The 16654-nt window shown below is 52.6% G+C and overlaps 1 protein-coding gene and 1 long non-coding RNA gene across 21 annotated transcripts in view; one reads left to right on the top strand and one right to left on the bottom strand.

The window, feature by feature from the left end:
• Nucleotides 1-4309: 4309 nt before the first annotated feature.
• On the bottom strand, nucleotides 4310-7213 carry LOC123610454. 2 transcript variants are annotated; one of them, XR_006718132.1, is made up of 3 exons: nucleotides 7110-7213; nucleotides 5790-6101; nucleotides 4310-4665 (listed from the first exon to the last, which is right to left on the bottom strand). It is a non-coding gene; the product is annotated as an uncharacterized LOC123610454 (long non-coding RNA). The 2 variants fall into 2 exon arrangements; XR_006718131.1 differs by lacking the exon at nucleotides 7110-7213 and having other exon boundaries at nucleotides 5790-6330.
• Nucleotides 7214-7307: 94 nt separating this feature from the next.
• The window catches only part of PCBP3 (poly(rC) binding protein 3), a 273075-nt gene continuing 263728 nt past the window's right edge, over nucleotides 7308-16654 (top strand). For 4 of the 19 annotated variants that reach the window (XM_045501105.1, XM_045501104.1, XM_045501096.1 and 1 more), the window contains exon 1: nucleotides 7326-7404. The gene's annotated coding sequence lies outside the window, so the exon portion shown is untranslated. Of the gene's footprint in view, nucleotides 7405-16654 lie in introns of all 19 variants that reach the window. The other 15 variants (XM_045501100.1, XM_045501102.1, XM_045501089.1 and 12 more) reach the window with 9 other exon arrangements.

The raw sequence follows: 16654 nt of genomic DNA, 5'->3' as shown, positions 1-16654 counted from the left end.
CAGGTGCACTGCACCCCAGCCTTCTGATGATTTGCTTTGCTCATGGGTCTGCAAGGTCGTCAACCCACCCCCCCCCCCGCCCCCCACGGGGCTGGGGTAGCCTGTGTGAGGGGTGGTGTAGAGGGTACTTGGGAGAGGGGCCACACGGAACCTTCGGAGAACGCCATAATTTACATTTTAATGGCTTCTCAACACTTACACTCTTGAATTTCACCTTAAGATCAGAGGTCTTTGCCAGAAAGCAACTAAACCAATAAAGCAGAAAGGCAGTGCAATTGCCAAAAGATGCCATAGATGAAACCTAAGACGATGTGGGTCCTGCAGAAATAAAGTCCTGGAAGGGCTGAGCTGTGCCCGCCCCTTCTCACCTTAATTAGATATGATTTATATCAACAGAGAACTTTCACGTGACCCTAACTGAAAAACAGCCGACGGGTGAGTCCCCGGTAGGACATTAGATCCGTTTGGCAAAGACAGGCGTCTATAGTACCCCTTGCATCCAACCACCTACCCGGTGGCTCCTCCCTCCGGGTCTGGGAGGTCCACTTTGCCCTTCCGGCCTCTTCCTGCTGGCCCTGAGCACGCAGTGTGCAGGGTGGGGAGGTGGGGGGTGGTTGGAACAAAGACAGCGGTTCTCACTCTAGAGCCTTCCGTGCAGGCACGTGGCAGAGGGGTGGGGTTTCCACGGCCACTTTCCCTGTGAGGAGCTTTCCTAAAGGAGAAGGGAGGCCACCGGCTCACTCCTGGGAGGTGTGCCTGCCATGTGTCCTTTTAGAGAGAAGGGAGAAGGCCACACGAGACCCTGTGCAGTGCTCTGCCCGCAGTGTCCCAGAGACCCGTCCAGGAGCCCCCACGGGGAGCAGCCCCCACCTGTCTCTCTGTCTCTGTCTTCTGTTTCTCTCTCCCTCTGTCTCGCCTTCTGTTTCCCTCCCCCTGTCTGCAGTCTCCCCTCCCATCTCTCTCTGTCTCTCTTTCTTTCTGTCTCTCTCTCTCTCCTTGTCTTTTCCCTCCCCCCCTTCTCTCTGTCTCTGTCTCTCTCTCTCTTTTTTTTTTTTTTTTGGTTTTGCCCCCTGTCTCTCCCTCTGCCTCTGTCTCCATCCCCCTCTCTGCCTCTGTCCCCCTCTCTGGCTCTGCCCCCCTCTCTGGCTCTGTTCCCCCTCTGTCCTCTCTGCCTCTGTCCCCCTCTCTGGCTCTGGCTCTGTCCCCCCTCTCTGACTCTGTCCCCCTCTCTGGCTCTGTCTGTCTCTCTGGCTGTGTCCCCTTCTCTGGCTCTGGTTCTGTCCCCCTCTCTGGCTCTGTCCCTCCTCTCTGACTCTGTCCCCCTCTCTGGCTCTGTCCCCCCTCTCTGGCTCTGTCCCCCTTCTTTGGCTCTGTCCCCCTCTCTGTCTCTGTGCCCCTTTCGGACTCTGGCTCTGCCCCCCTCTCTGGCTCTGGGTCTGTCCCCCTCTCTGGCTCTGGGTCTGTCCCCCTCTCTGGCTCTGTCTCCCTCTGGCTCTGTCCCCCTCTCTGGCTCTGTCCCCCTTCTTTGGCTCTGTCCCCCTCTCTGTCTCTGTCCCCCTTTCTGACTCTGGCTCTGTCCCCCTCTCTGGCTCTGGGTCTGTCCCCCTCTCTGGCTCTGTCCCCCTCTCTGGCTCTGTCCCCCTTCTCTGGCTCTGTCCCCCCTCTCTGACTCTGTCCCCCTCTCTGGCTCTGTCCGTCTCTCTGGCTCTGTCCCCTCTCTGGCTCTGTCCCCCTTCTTTGGCTCTGCCCCCCTCTCTGTCTCTGTCCCCCTCTCTGGCTCTGGCTCTGCCCCCCTCTCTGGCTCTGGGTCTGTCCCCCTCTCTGGCTCTGTCCCCCCTCTCTGGCTCTGTCCCCCTTCTTTGGCTCTGTCCCCCTCTCTGTCTCTGTGCCCCTTTCGGACTCTGGCTCTGCCCCCCTCTCTGGCTCTGGGTCTGTCCCCCTCTCTGGCTCTGGGTCTGTCCCCCTCTCTGGCTCTGTCTCCCTCTGGCTCTGTCCCCCTCTCTGGCTCTGTCCCCCTTCTTTGGCTCTGTCCCCCTCTCTGTCTCTGTCCCCCTTTCTGACTCTGGCTCTGTCCCCCTCTCTGGCTCTGGGTCTGTCCCCCTCTCTGGCTCTGTCCCCCTCTCTGGCTCTGTCCCCCTCTCTGACTCTGTCTCCCTCTCTGGCTCTGTCCGTCTCTCTGGCTCTGCCCCCCTCTCTGGCTCTGGCTCTGTCCCCCTCTCTGGCTCTGTCCCCCTCTCTGACTCTGTCCCCCTCTCTGGCTCTGTCCGTCTCTCTGGCTCTGTCCCCCTCTCTGGCTCTGGCTCTGTCCCCCTTCTTTGGCTCTGCCCCCCTCTCTGTCTCTGTCCCCCTTTCTGACTCTGGCTCTGCCCCCCTCTCTGGCTCTGGGTCTGTCCCCCTCTCTGGCTCTGGCTCTGTCCCCCTCTCTGGCTCTGGCTCTGCCCCCCTCTCTGGCTCTGGGTCTGTCCCCCTCTCTGGCTCTGTCCCCCTCTGGCTCTGTCCCCCTCTCTGGCTCTGTCCCCCTCTCTGGCTCTGTCCCCGGCTCTGGCTCTCTCTCCCTGCTGGCAGTGGTGTGTTGGCTCCAGAGCCTGCTGTCTGAACTGGGAGACACAGTCAAGGGCAGCTGTGACTCACCTGCTTTTTCATGTGAAGGCCGAGAGGACGTAGGCCACCGACCCGAGTCCCTTGGGGATGCCAGCAGCCCTGGATGAACCCCAGGCCCCCATCCACAGCCAGACCGTGGAATACAGCCTGCTTGTCAGAGGCTAAAAGCAGGGAGCCCCACCCGGGAAGCTAGTGTCCCGGCACGTGCCAGCGGAACTCGTGCTAACCTCCAGCACGTTTACCTTTGGGGTGGGAGCCAGATGCTTCCGTGCGTGGTTCGAGCCCATCTCCCCAGCATGGGGATGCCCTCTGTGCCTCCCATAAGGACAGCTTTTGCTGTCCCCCAGCCCCTCATCCCCACAGAGCAGCCTGCTGGCTGTTGTCGATATGCCTGGTTATAAGGTGATCCGGGAACACGGGAACACAGAAACGGGGCAGCACGCGGTTCCGGAAGCTTAGGACCCAGGGCAGCTGTAAAGTGCAGGTCCGTTTGCCAGCCCCAAAGAAGAGAGTGCCGGGTTGCAGCACTGTTGATGTGTGTGTCCTCTGTCTCGTCGTCCCGTATGCTCGTCTTGGACGCTCCGTGCATGCTCACCTCTCCTTGTGGAGCACATCTCCAGCCTTCGCCGTCATCCAGGCTGGGGCTCCTCACGAGCGTGCTTGGCTAGAGCTTCCCCTCTGCACAGGTGCCACCTCACCTCCCCCCACCCCTGCCCCAGTCACGGGCCAGGGGCTTGGCCAGTGACGGGTTAGGAGTCGCTCCTTCAGCAAGGGGGGCACAAGGGGAACCCCCCCCCCCGCCCCGATCACCTTGCCTGATGAAATGCAGTCAGATGCTTCAGCAAGCAAGCAAGCAAGATCAGGTGCACAGCTTTGGATTCCAGCACCACACGGAGGAACCCTCGGCTGCTGTGTTGGGTGTATTTCTCTGACCAGGGCAGCGGGTGCGGGGACTGGTTTACTTGCTTTGATTTTCACTCCATCACTCTGGCTATCACACAATCTCCTCTGAGCTCAGCAGACCTAGCCGTGCTGCCCCCAGGCCATGCTTTGTGACAAAGAGGCTGTGGGGAAGGAGGGCAGGCTGGCTGGCTCTAGCCCCCAAGGGTGTGGTGGGGCTGCTTCAGCGGTTTGCGAAGGGGGTGTTACAGCAACCCTGGTTCCCTGGGTTGCCGACTCGCCACCACGTGCTCTGTGCCCTTGTGTTCTGGGCTGAGTGTAAGGGGTGGCTGAGGTGACAATGTGAGTTCTTCCTGTGGAAAGCAGGCCCCGCGTGGAGGCAGAGTCCTACTGAGGCCAGCAGATGCCCCACACTCCAAATCGGGCTCAGGTTGACTGCTCCAGACCTCTCTCCGTAGCTGGGGAGGGGGGCCTCTGTAGCTGGGGGTGTTGGGTGCCGCTCACGCCTGGGAAACCTGTACTCCCCGGAGGACTTGGACGACACAGCTGGCCACTGGGACTGCTTTCTGCATGCAACCAGTTCCCCGGCCCTTTTAGCCATCTACTGTGGAGACAAGAAGCCTCCCTGCCCCGACCCCACGCTCCAGCCGGAGATAACATGGCCACCAGCCCCTACTCTCTGGGGTGTGTGTGTGTGTGTGTGTGTGTGTGTGTGAGACAGTCAGGAAGGCTGGGCAGTATAAGGCTTCCCAGGGCTTGATCTGACATCATTCCAAGCGGATGATAATTCCAAGGCTGCTCTCTCTGCTCCCGTCATCCTCCAACAAACACCATGGACTTATTTATAAATGCAGGCCCCTGGGTGCACTTCTCACGGGAAGGACCGCGGTGACAGCGATGGAGAGGGTGGTGAATGGCACACACAGTGCTAATGAAGGGGGAAGTGCCTGGAACACAGTGTGTGGGGAATTCGAGGCAGGCTGGTCCCATCCAGGGGGAGGATCCCAGGCCCGCTCCAGGCCCCGGCCCAGCTGCTGTGGTCTGCAGTTTGGCTCTCAGAGATCTGCTAACGTATGATAATATGCCAGCAGACGTGGATTGTCTCGTGTGTCAAGGGCGGGGGCATGAGACGAGCTGCTTTTTTCCTCCCAGGGCTGGCAGGAACTGGAAATAATTGAAAGTTGTTAGGGTCCAACATGCTGTCCCGAAAACACTATCATTAATTTCCTAATGACTAACTGTGTCTTTCAGGAGGCAATGAAGGCAGCTGAGGGGACGAGGGCCCCTGGCGGGGACGGGGAAGTGGGAGGCTGGCAGCCTGTAATCTGGGGGTGGACTGAAGGTGTTGTGCTGCGCCTGCACCCCACACTCTGGCCTCGGGAGCGGGGACCCCAGGGTCCTTCTGCCCCCTCTGCCCACAGAGTCAAGGGGAGGGTGACAGAGCCACGCAGTCAGGACACGACACGTCCACGTCCTGCAGGGCGCTCTGCCGCTGCTCCTTCCCGTTCACTTCCCAGCACCTCCCTCCATCGTTCCGGCTGCGAGACCACCCAGCCAGGCCCCCCCCTCCCCTGCCTCCACATCCTCCTTCCTACCCCCAGAGCACACGGTTAAGCACGTCTCTCCGCGCCAAGTGACAGTTGCTGCTACACTGCTGCGTGGGCGCCCGTGTCCCCTGCCTCTGTGACCCCCTTCTTTGGAAGGACTCACAACCCAGGTGTTGTTTGTATTTCGGCTTCCCCCAGTGCTGCCGCCCTTCTGTGTGAACCCCACCCACAGTCCCTTCTCACCCGGTAGCCTGGCGCCCTTTTTTTAGAGGTTGCCTTTGAACACACAAGTGACATAAGAAGACAAATGAGACCCAGCTCTTCCTGACCCCCCCCCCCCATGCCTGCACTGACTTCTGTCACCCAACCTGGCCAGTCTCTGAATGCCCAAGGGGCCCTTCATGCACTGTGGTGAGGCTCCGGGTCATTTCCAATGTTCCCACAAAAAGAAGTGGTCATAACTGTGACCTTTGTGTGGGTGGGCTTCCAGTGGCCCACAAAGGAGTAGGGTTCACAGGGGAGAAGCCTGGGAAATGTCTCCTGCCCCACTCTAGGGGCAAAGGGACCAATAGGGCCACCAAGTGTCACAGCTTTATCCCCAGGTCCATCTCACAACCCCTGTCCTGACAGCCGGTGGACCCCTCTGGGTCCTCAGGGGCCTAAGAAGGCCAAGCAAGGCTGAGTTGCTTTCGTGTGGGGAAGGGTGCGGGGTAGGAAGTCCCAGGACCCCTGTAGGCCTACCTGGGGTCACTCCTGGGCCATCGGAGGTCACTGCGGTGCCTGTGACCGCTCGTGCTGTGTGATGCTGCACTGGAAGAAATAATCTTGCTAAGGATAGGCCCCAAATGCACAGATGAGACAGAAGGGTCAGCTTCACGAAAATGACCCTAATACGAACAAAGCACAATGAACGAAGCCCAGGAAGTCTGGAGAAAGGGTAATAAAACAAAAACACGTGAGACGTTGTAGCTCTTCAGACAGTCTTGGTCACCTGGGTATTCGGACCCGCAGACTGGCACATGGATTCCTCAGTGGGCAGGAAAGAAGGCGAACCTGGTGAGGAGCCGAGACAGGTGCTGGGCAGGCTTGCCCAAGGCTTGCCCAGGGCCGGGACTCGAGAGGGGCGAGGTCCTGAGACAGGACGGGAGACTGTCGGCTTTGCTCTCCCGGCAGGTCAAGCCCTTCCAAGCCCCGCGGGGAGAGGAGGGGGAAGGGCGCCAGCCCAGGGAGGGTCCAAGTCCAGCCAGGTCCACTCGGCCCATCCTACGCCCAAGACCAACCAGGACACCCCCAGGCTAGTGACCCGTCCCCGCTCCACCTGTGGCCTACCCGCCCCGCCACAAGCCACGCCCACGGCTAGTTACCCACCCTCCCTCCAACCGCCAGCCCTACCCATAGCCCTGGGACGCGTCCAAGCCAACCCCCTGACCTCTTTCCCTCTAGAGGCTCGCCCTTCCCCGCCCACTTGTGGCCCGCCTCCCTTTTTCAATGTCCCAGCCTACGCCACGCCCTCGACACGCCAGGGACCTGCCTTTCCCCACCCACCCATCTACGGCTCCGGCCTCCCCAAGGGCTTGCCTCTGCCACGCCCAGGAACCGCCCCAGGCCACGCCCCGAGCCAGTGACCCGTCTCCTCTCCTCCCTATTGTGGCCCTGCCCAGCCTCTGTCAACCCGGGAGGCCTCCCTACGCCCACCTCGGCGAGTAGCTCGCCTCTTGTTCTGCCCCTTTTGTGGCCTCGCCCCAGTTTTGGGACCGCCCACTTGTGGTCGCGTCTCTGCCCCCGCCCCCAGCCCATAACCCTTTCTCCTGGGACCCCGCCCCCTTTATTTATGGTCCCGCCCCTCCTTGGGACCCGCCTCAAGTCTGGCTCCGCCCTTGCTCAATGACAGGTTTATGGACCCGCCCACCGCCAGTGACTCGCTTGCCCAAGACCCCGCCCCAATTTCCGTCACGCCTCCATCTCCATAGGTCCCGCCTCACCACCTCCCCTTCGCCCCGCGACGCTAATTGGTTTCTTTCCAGAGAGCTTTCCCGGGCTCCGATAGGCTTCATCCCTTACCGTTCCTCCTTTCGATTGGCCCGCCGCGCCCGCTTTCGCGAGGCCCAGCACTTGGACGGGGCGGGGCCAGCAGCGGCGGGCGGCGCGGGATTGGTCAGCAGCGCAGAAGGGGCGGGCCCGCGCCGCGCGCAGCGCCTCGGCTGGAGCGCAAGGAGCGGCTACCGCCGCCTCAGTCGCCTCAGACTCGGTCGCCTCAGGCTCCGCCGCCGCCCGGATCGCCCGGTCGTCACCAACCCTCGGCCCCACCCCGGGCTCCGGCCGGCCAGCCGGCGGGCACGCCCTCCTCCGCGGACAGGTGAGCGGTCGCGGGCGGAGCTGGGGCCGGGGGTCCTGGCCAGGGTCCAGGGGTCGGGCCGGGGTCGGGGCCGGGGATCGCGGTCGGGGGTCGAGGACAGGGGCGGGAGTGCGGGAGCCGGGACGGGGTGGGGGGAGGTCGCACCCGGGGGCCGAGCGAGGGTCCCGGCCGCGGCCGGGGAGGGGGAGGCGACCTCCCGCGGGCGCTAACTTTGCCCACGGGGCCCGGGGCTGGGGGCGTACGTCTCGGGGAGGCCGAGGGGCCTGAGACCCTCCCGGGCCCCACCAACTTGGCGGGCTGCGGGGGCGGCGCGGGGCGGGGCGGGCGGCGCGGGGCGGAGTCGGGGGCGGGGGTCCGCGCCTCAGCCCGCGCCCGGCCGCCCTCCCCCTCCACCCCCCCCGCCGCGGGGTCTCCGCGCCCCCGGCCCGGCGCCGGGAGCTCCCGGGGTAGCGGGGCGGGACGGCGGCTGGACGGAGGGAGGTCTGCAGCGGCTTCCGGGAGGCGCGGACCCCCGCCCCGCTGCCCCGAATCCCGAAGTTACCGGAGCTGCGCCTTCAAGATCAGAGTTAACGGCCCCGCTTGCGGGCGCGCACCTGCCGCGATTTCGTGCCGGAGTTTGGTGGCTCGGGACCGGGGCGGACCGGGGCGGAGACCTCGGGGCGCTCGCGGCGGGCGGGACGCGGGCGGCTTGCGGGAGCCGCGGTGGGAGCGCGCGCCGGCGGGCGTAGGCGGCGCCCCACTCCTGGGAGCGGGACCCGGGCTGCCCGCGGCGGCCCCCCGGCGCGCCTCGGTGCCCCCGAGTCGGGGAGGCGCGGGGCGCGGGCAGGCTCTGTGGGGTCCCTGTGTTTTCTCCTCTTACTTGGGGTGCGTCAGAACGGGTGTATAGTCCGCACCTTGCGGCGCCTGGAAGCGTCGTTTACTCGAGTGTTTGTTTTTCCGCTTTTCCTTCCTGTTGAGAAGCGTGTCGCTCGCGTAGCAAATCGGAAAGTCAACCAGAAGTCGGGTCAGAGTCGCGCAGGCTGGGGTACCTCTCCTGCCGCCCTTCTCTCCGGGCGACGTGGACTTGGGGGCGCCTTGGGCTCTGCGCGCGGGCGGGCGGCGCTCTCGTCGACGGGAGTCGCGGCGCGTGACCCGCAGAAGGCATGTCAGGGCAGCGGGGCCCTGAGCAGACCCTCTGGGCGCTAGACGGGGCCCAGACCCTGCAGTTCCGGCTCCCCCTGTGGCACGGCCGTCGCGCGCCCTTCCAAACTGTAACTCGCTTTCTGGGGCGGAGGGTTGCCCCTGGTCTGTGTCTGGAGCCCGGATTGCATGTTGGAGTCAAAGGAAGTGGTGGAGGTGCGTCCCCACGAGCGGAGCTGATTCCCAGCCCCTTCACGCGCGAGAGCAGCTCGGCCTCCCGATGTCTGGATTCGGTGTCTCCCTCTCTCTCTGCCCCTCTCCCTGCTTGTGTTCTTTCTCAAGAATAAATAAACATTAAAAAAAGAGAAAATATCCAGATTTATGGTTATACTTTTTTTGGGTAATTATGAGACAGTTTCAGCACCTGGCTTCATTTTTCTAGGTGTTTAAAAGGAAGCGGTCTTTTTTCCTGTTGTTGGAGTGAGGCTGAGCGCATGCTGTGTTTATATTTGCGAAATCCGGTGAGGTCCTTGAAACAGTTCAGCCGTTCAAAACTGGACGTTGGGTTTCAGTTTGAGCAACTTCATTCCTGGACCTGTAGCCAGTTCCTGGATTGGTCGCTCTGTGTCAGTGGCAAAGTCATTCCTATTTTCACAGAAACCTCAGGGCTTTATTGTAAAGTCATCACTGAAGCAAATCTTGGTAGATGGGAATTGTACATCCCTTTGGTAAAGGTTGGTCCTTTGGGCCAAAACAAAGAAAAATGCCAGCTAATGTATTGGAATCACTCTCAACTTAAACACTGATGAATGAATGCCGTAGGTTTTGGGCAGCCCTGAGATCTCTGAGCTCTCAGCCCCAGTGGCGAGGTCCCCTACGGCCCGTTGGTGTGCCCACTGTCCATGGTGCTGAACACGTGTCCTCTTTCTTTCTTCGTCTTAAATTTCCAGCGTGAGAGGGTTTTTTGGAATATGTTTAAAAATCATTTTCGAAATTTACACAATTGAGGAAAAGCTGAACAGGGGAGTTCTGTTGAGCCTGAATGCAAGCATATCTTTTAGAAACTCAAACCATGTTTTTGTCTCTTTTTTTCAAATGGATAATTGTGCTGACTCAACATTACCTTTCCCTTACTTAGTCTCCTTCTCACCAGGTGGGAATTTTCTTGCTGGAGTATGGACATCAGGTAATAAACCATTGAAATTAAGTGAGAGCCTGTTTCCTTAACAGCCACCCTCTTAAAAAGTGTCCCTTTACTATAATATGTACACATATTTGTACGAGAGGCAGTTTGTTTTTCTCTAAACAAGGTCAATTGTAGCATCCCTCACACTCATGTGGTACTTTCCAGCCTTCCCAGAGCGGGGCTCAGGCCCTCTGTGTACGTGGTGGGCCTGTTGGGCAGGAACCAGGCATTCTTGCCGTGTTGGAGCAGCATCTCCTCTCTCTTCTGTAATTTTGAGGACATCTTTGTAAACCATTTTAGATAAACTTAGGTAAATTCTTTATTCTCTTGAGGTTAATTTTCTGTTCCTTTAGAATTGCCCCATAGGTTGGCAGTAAAAAATAACGGGTACAGAGATTCTTCCATATGATAGTAAATTGTGCATCAAACTATGCACAGCTGTTGAGGTGTTTTGTTATGAGTATCTGAACTAGTTCTTTGGCCCCATCAACTGAATGCTTAACTCAGGTCACCCCGTGAAAGAGTCGCCTGTTTTGTTGAGGGAAACCCAGGGCTTCTTTCTGCCTCCTCCAAGCTTCAGAAATAGTGTCTGAGTGCCCACTCTTTGCCAAGGCCCCTGCTGTGATCTGGAAATCCACGGGGGAATGATACAGAGTATTTATCATTGAAGGACTCCACTTTGGATTGAGGAAAGGACATGCAAACTGATGGTTACAGGGGGCCACACTCAGTACTGCAATTGGGATACATAAAAAGTTGGGTTGGTGTGTTGAAGAGGGGTAATTAATTTAGGCTGAGAATCAGGGAAGGCTTCAGAGAGGAGGTAGCCTTGGTCTGAGACCTGGAGGGTGAGTTGTAATTGTTTGGGCACCGATGGGTATAAATTCATTACAAAAGGACACGAAGGTTGGTGTAACTGGAGAATAGGATGTGTGGTGGTTGAAGGTGTGAAAGGCATTGTGGAAGTGTTGGGACTCAGAGGTGTGGGGGCGAGCTGAGGGGAGGTTGTGTGGGAGGCAGAATAATGGCCTCCCACATCCTAATCCCCAGAACCTATGAATATGCTATGTTATGTGGCAAAGAGAATTTAAGGTAGCAGATGGAATGAAGGTTGCTAATCAGCTCATTTTAAAATAAGGAGATTATTCTGGATTACCCTGGTGGGGGAGGGGGGCAGAGTAACCACAAGGGTCCTTAAGTATGGAAGAAGAGCTAGTGTCAGAGTGCTGTGAAATGAGGAAGACTACCCATCATTACTGCCTTTGAAGATAGAAGGGGTCATAAGCTAAGGCATGTGGGCAGGCTCTAGAAGTGAGAAAAGGTGAGAAAATGGATTCTCCCCCAGAGCCTCTTGAAAGGAACACAGCCCTGCCGACACTTTGGGTCCAGCCCAGTGAGACCTTGTGTCTCACTTCTGACCCCCAGAACTGTAAGGTACTTAATTTCTGTTGTGTTAAGCCACTACATTTGTGGACATTTGTTAGAGTGGCCTTAGGAAACTGATACAAGTTGGGACTGCTCTAGAAAGTTTTAGCTGGTGAAGTTTAAAGAGGAAATAACATGGTCAGATAGGCTGCAGAACACAAAACAGTTCAGCTGCTGTTGGGAGGAGGTTGCCCCAGGTAAGCATGGTTCTGATCCCTCGTTTCATCTCCTGGCAAGATTGGCATATGGTACTCTTACCTGGCCTAAGTCTCACCTGAAGTCATTCTCCTAGTCGTCTGTCCAGTCTCCACTCTTGCTTATTGCCATCTCCCACTGGCCCATTTCCTTTGTGCTGGGCACTCAGGAGAGAGTGGACCAGGTCTACATCTATAAGTGGGATTGTGGGGTCCTGTAGGATGGGTCCAATTCCAGCCTCAGAGCAGTCATCCAAGTGTTTTCCAAACAAAGGTTTGTTTCTTCACATCCTCTCTAATCCTTTGTATCTTCAGATGTCCTAATTTTTGTCAACTAGGTATGAACTCACTGTTTTAGTTTGCATTTTCTTGATTATTGGTAAGTTTGAAGATTTTTATATCCATTTATTAGCCACCTGGGTTTCTTCTGTAAATTGTATTAATATATTTGTCCATTTGTTACCTGGGTTGTCCTTTTTAAAGCTTTTTAGAAGTCCTTTAGATATTCTGGTTTCTATTTGTGCCCTGTTTTTTTTTTTTTTTAATCCTTTTAAAAATGCTGTTTTGATGAAAAGATGTTTAATTTTTATGTCAAATTTATCAATCTTTCCCTTATGGTTTGTGGTTATTAAGTCTTATTTAAGAAATTCTTTGTTACCCCAAGTCATAAGATATCCTCATCTTTAAAAAAAAAAAAAAAGGCTTGAACATTTGCTTTTTGTATTCTACTCCTTACTTATTTTTTTTTTTTTAAATGTTTTTTTTTTTCAACGTTTATTTATTTTTGGGACAGAGAGAGACAGAGCATGAACGGGAGAGGGGCAGAGAGAGAGGGAGACACAGAATCGGAAACAGGCTCCAGGCTCTGAGCCATCAGCCCAGAGCCCGACGCGGGGCTCGAACTCACGGAGCGCGAGATCGTGACCTGGCTGAAGTCGGACGCTTAACCGACTGCGCCACCCAGGCGCCCCAACTCCTTACTTATTTTTGTGTGAGGTGTAAGGTAGACATAGTTTTAGAACTTTTCCCAATGTATAACCAATTGTACTATACTATTTATTATACTATTTATACCATCCTTACCCCAGTGATCTGCGGTGCTTCCTTTGAAACATACAAAATTTTACAACTATATGGATCTGTTTCTGATTTCTCCATGTAAATAATGATAATTTCGTTTCTTCCTTCCTAGCCGTTAAATCTTTCATTTGTTTTTTGTCTTATTTCCATCGTTTGGACACTAGGCAAAGCTGTATAGAAATTTTGATAAGGCTATGCTAATACTGTTTTATATTTTAAAAGCATTACTTTTAGAGCCTTAAATACGAAGTTTGTTATTGTTTTTTGGTAGATTCCTTTTATTAGGTTAAGGATGGTCTCCTCTGCTAATAGTTTGATAAAAGATTTTAAAAATCATTAATAGATTTTGAATGTTAATAAATGTTTTTCTTGATGGTTTTATTTTTTTCTTCTTTAAATTGTGACTAAAATGAAATATTTTAATCTTTTAATTTTAGACCATCCTTGATTTCTTGGGATAAATTGTACTTTGTCATGACATACTACATTAAAAATTATCATTGGATTCAATTTAGGATCTTGGCATGTATTTTCATAAGTATTGACAAATAATAATCTTTTCTTGTATTGCTTTTATTCAGGTTTGGTATCAAGGTGATGCTTTATCATCTCTGTAATAGTTTCTGAAAGGGAGGGATTTTTGTTCCTTGGAAATTTGGCAAAATTGATTCTTAAATATTCTGGATCCTGGACCCTTTTAGAACATGGAGACTTGGCACCAGCAGTTATGGCTTTAGAAGGGTTGCGGATCCATTCTTCTCATGTTTTGTTGGCCAGGAGGAGTCATTCTGGTCATACTTAGTTTCAAATGGAGCAGAAGTAGAGTTTTCCCTGTCTCAGAAGTCCAGGACAACTGGATACTGGTAAATATGAGTAATATTTACCAAACTAGGGAGGTTAATTGATGTCACTACTGCACAGCTAGTCAAAACTCAAAACTGTCTTCCTCTCTAGGTCTTGTTTGAAGGTTTGCAAGTGTGCAAGGTCTACAAGTGTGTTGGTCATCAGGGGACTGATTAGAATGTGAAGCTAGACACGTTGGTTTTTATTTGCTGTGAACAAACCATCCTATTTACTCTCCAAAATCCATCTTGGGAATTCTTGCCTATTTCTCCTTATCACAGAGGAAAAGTCTCCCTTTCCACTAATGTAATTCTGGTTTTTTTTGTTTGTTTGAGAGAGAGACGCACAGAGTGTGAGTGGGGGAGGTGCAGAGAGGGAGACATAGAATCTGAAGCAGGCTCCAGGCTCTGAGCTGTCAGCACAGAGCCGCATATGGGGCTTGAACTCACGAACTGTGAGATCATGACCTGAGCTGAAGTCAGATGCTTAACCGACTGAGCCACCCAGGCGCCCCTCCACTAATGTAATTCTTAACTATCCTTCAAGGCTGGAACAGTTCCCACCTCCCTGCTTAAATTCTGTGTTAACTCTGACTTGTGGTGAATTCTCCCTTCACTTTTTACAGTACCATTCTGTGTAGAGAAAGCAGGGTTCAGATTTGTCTGTGGGTAGTCATTTGATCAGAAGAGTCTTCATATCCAAGCACATGTTTCCTTCCTTTGCCTGGGCTCTGCCCTGGGAGGCCAGATATAGTGGACAGTTGTATGAAGGTGGCCCTACCATGATCCACATGATTCATGCCTTTGTATAATCTTTTCCCATTGAAGTAGGATTTGCTTCTAATCAATAGAATATGGCAAAAGTAATGGGATGTCACTTCTGTGATATTGTTACATTATATAAAATTCAGTTTGCTAGAAACTCATTTAGAGACTCTCTTTGCTGGCTTGAATAAGTGGCTGTGTTGGAGCAGCCCACATGGCAAGAACTTTAGGTGGCCTCTAGAAGCTGAGGGTGGCCTTCAGGGATAGCCACTAAGAAGCAGGGGCCCTAAGTCCTACAGCAAGGAAACAACCTTTACCATGAACCCAAGTGAGCTTGGAAGTGAATTCTTCCTCATTTGAGCCTTTTAATGAGAACGTGGCCTGGCCAATACCATGATTACAGCCTTGTGAGACCCTAAGCAGGGGACCTAGTTAAGCCTACTCAGACTCCTGACTCACAGAAACTGTGAGATAACAAATGTAAATGGTCTTAAGTTGCTAAGTTTATGAGTTTGTTATGCACCTGATGTATCAGATTTTTACTGACCTCCCATCTACCCTTACTAGAAGTGAATTTGGGTTGATGAAGGATAATTTGAATCTAATTGAGATAATCCATTCTTTATTTTTTTAAAAAACTTTTTCCTATTTTTAAAAGTGATACAAATGTTTTGTGTAGAAAAATTGAAGCAAGCAGAAAGTATAAAGGACAACACAAACATTCATAATCGTACCACACGGGAATAGGCAGTGCATGGGACGCCTGTGTGGCCCAGTCAGTTAAGAGTCTGACTTTTGGTTTCGGCTCACAGTTTGTGAGAGAACCCTGCTTCTCTGGCTCTGTGCTGACAGCGTGGAGCCTGCTTGGGGTTCTCTCTCTCCCCCTCTCTCTGCCCCTCTTCCGCTCACGTGTGGGTGTGTGTGTGGACGTTCACGGGTGTGCTCTCTCAAAATAAAAAAATAAACATTAAAAAAAAAGTAGAACAGCCAATGTGTTTTTCTACTTTTATATGTGGTATGATATACATATCCTAAGTTCAGATTCATTCCATAATGTTTTATGAACAGCTTTCTTTCTTTGTACTACATAGAGTTTCCTTGTGTCATAATCATATTCTTCTAAGATATGATTTTAAATGACTGCATACTATTCCAGTGGGTGTCCCAATTGATTGAGCCACTTCCCTATATCTGAACATTTATGCTGCTTTAAACTTTTACCATGGTAAATAATGCTTTGATCAATGATCAGTAACCTATACAAAAATCATTGTATCACTGATAATTTATGAAAGATAAGTTTCTAAAGGCAGAATTATTAGGTCAGAGCTTATAGATGTTTTAAAATCTTTTGATACTTAACTATCCAGCTTCCAGTGTTTCTATAAAATACCATAAAGCTCAAACCTCTGTTTCTGTAACTCACCAGGTTGGGATAGGACAGAACTATTGATTTTTGAGCATTTAGGTTCCTGTTTTCTTAACCCTGTTTGCAAAGTGCTTTTAAATTATTCATTAAAGTGCAGTATGGATTCTATTTATAGGCACATTTGTGTATGAGATCGCTCCCTTAATGCCTGGGCAAAAAGCCTACGAATTGCTATTATCACATCCCTATCTTTGTAAATCCATTTCTACTCCTATCCACCCTTTCTTTGTTCTAACCAAATAACAACACTGAGACACATAAGGTCTTGTAGCCTTGTGATGGCTCAGAAGTGGCTTTTCTGATCTAGCTTTTGCTCTTTTCTTCTTGCCATTCATGAGCTAGTTGACTTCATAACTATGGGAGATCAGAAAATTATTAATTTGAAAATATTTTACAAATACATTTTTCCTGATTCATTAAGTGAGTGTTTATTTAGAAAATTTCTAAAGTAAATGTTAGTATCAAAAGCAAAATAAAACTAATTCTGTCACCTACAGATGACTACTGTATAAACATAACTTCCTCATAATGTTCATTTATTTTGAGAGAGAGAGAGAGAGCAAGTGAGGGAGGGGCAGAGAGAGAGGAAGAGAGTCCCAAATCAAGAGCTGGGTGCTTAACTGACTGAACCACAGGCGCCCCATACTAGCTTATTTCTATTGATTAGATTTCAGTGACTAATGTTTTGCGTGGGATTTTTGCATCCATGTCTCTGAGTGAAATTGGTCCATGATTTTCCTTTTCTGTAGCTGTTTTCTCTCTACTTTGAGGTGAATACTTGATTTATTAATTTGCAGCTTTATTCTAATATGTGTACTTAAGGTGGTACATTTCCTGATAAGTAATGCTTTAGCTGCATCATACAGAATTCGATTTGGGGTATTTTTCGTATTGTTTACTATATACTGTACATGGAATTGTGCCCCTCTCAAATTCATGTTGAAGCTCTAACCCCCAAAGATGGTACTTGGAGGTGGAGCTTTAGGGAAGTGATTAGGTTTAGATGAGGTCATGAGTGTGATGACCTTATGATGGAATAAGTACCTTATGAGGAGAGACCAGAGAACTTGCCCTCTTTCTCTCTCTCCTCGCCACGTGAGGATACAGCAGGGAGACAGGTCTCTGCAAGGCGGGAAGAGCCCCTGACCAGAACCCTCCCATGCCGGCGCCCAAAACTGTGAGAAATAAAAGTCCATTGTTTAAGCCACTC

The sequence above is a fragment of the Leopardus geoffroyi genome, chromosome C2, assembly GCF_018350155.1.
Source record: "Leopardus geoffroyi isolate Oge1 chromosome C2, O.geoffroyi_Oge1_pat1.0, whole genome shotgun sequence".
Classification (NCBI taxonomy): domain Eukaryota; kingdom Metazoa; phylum Chordata; class Mammalia; order Carnivora; family Felidae; genus Leopardus; species Leopardus geoffroyi.
This window is presented reverse-complemented; position numbering and strand designations above follow the sequence as displayed.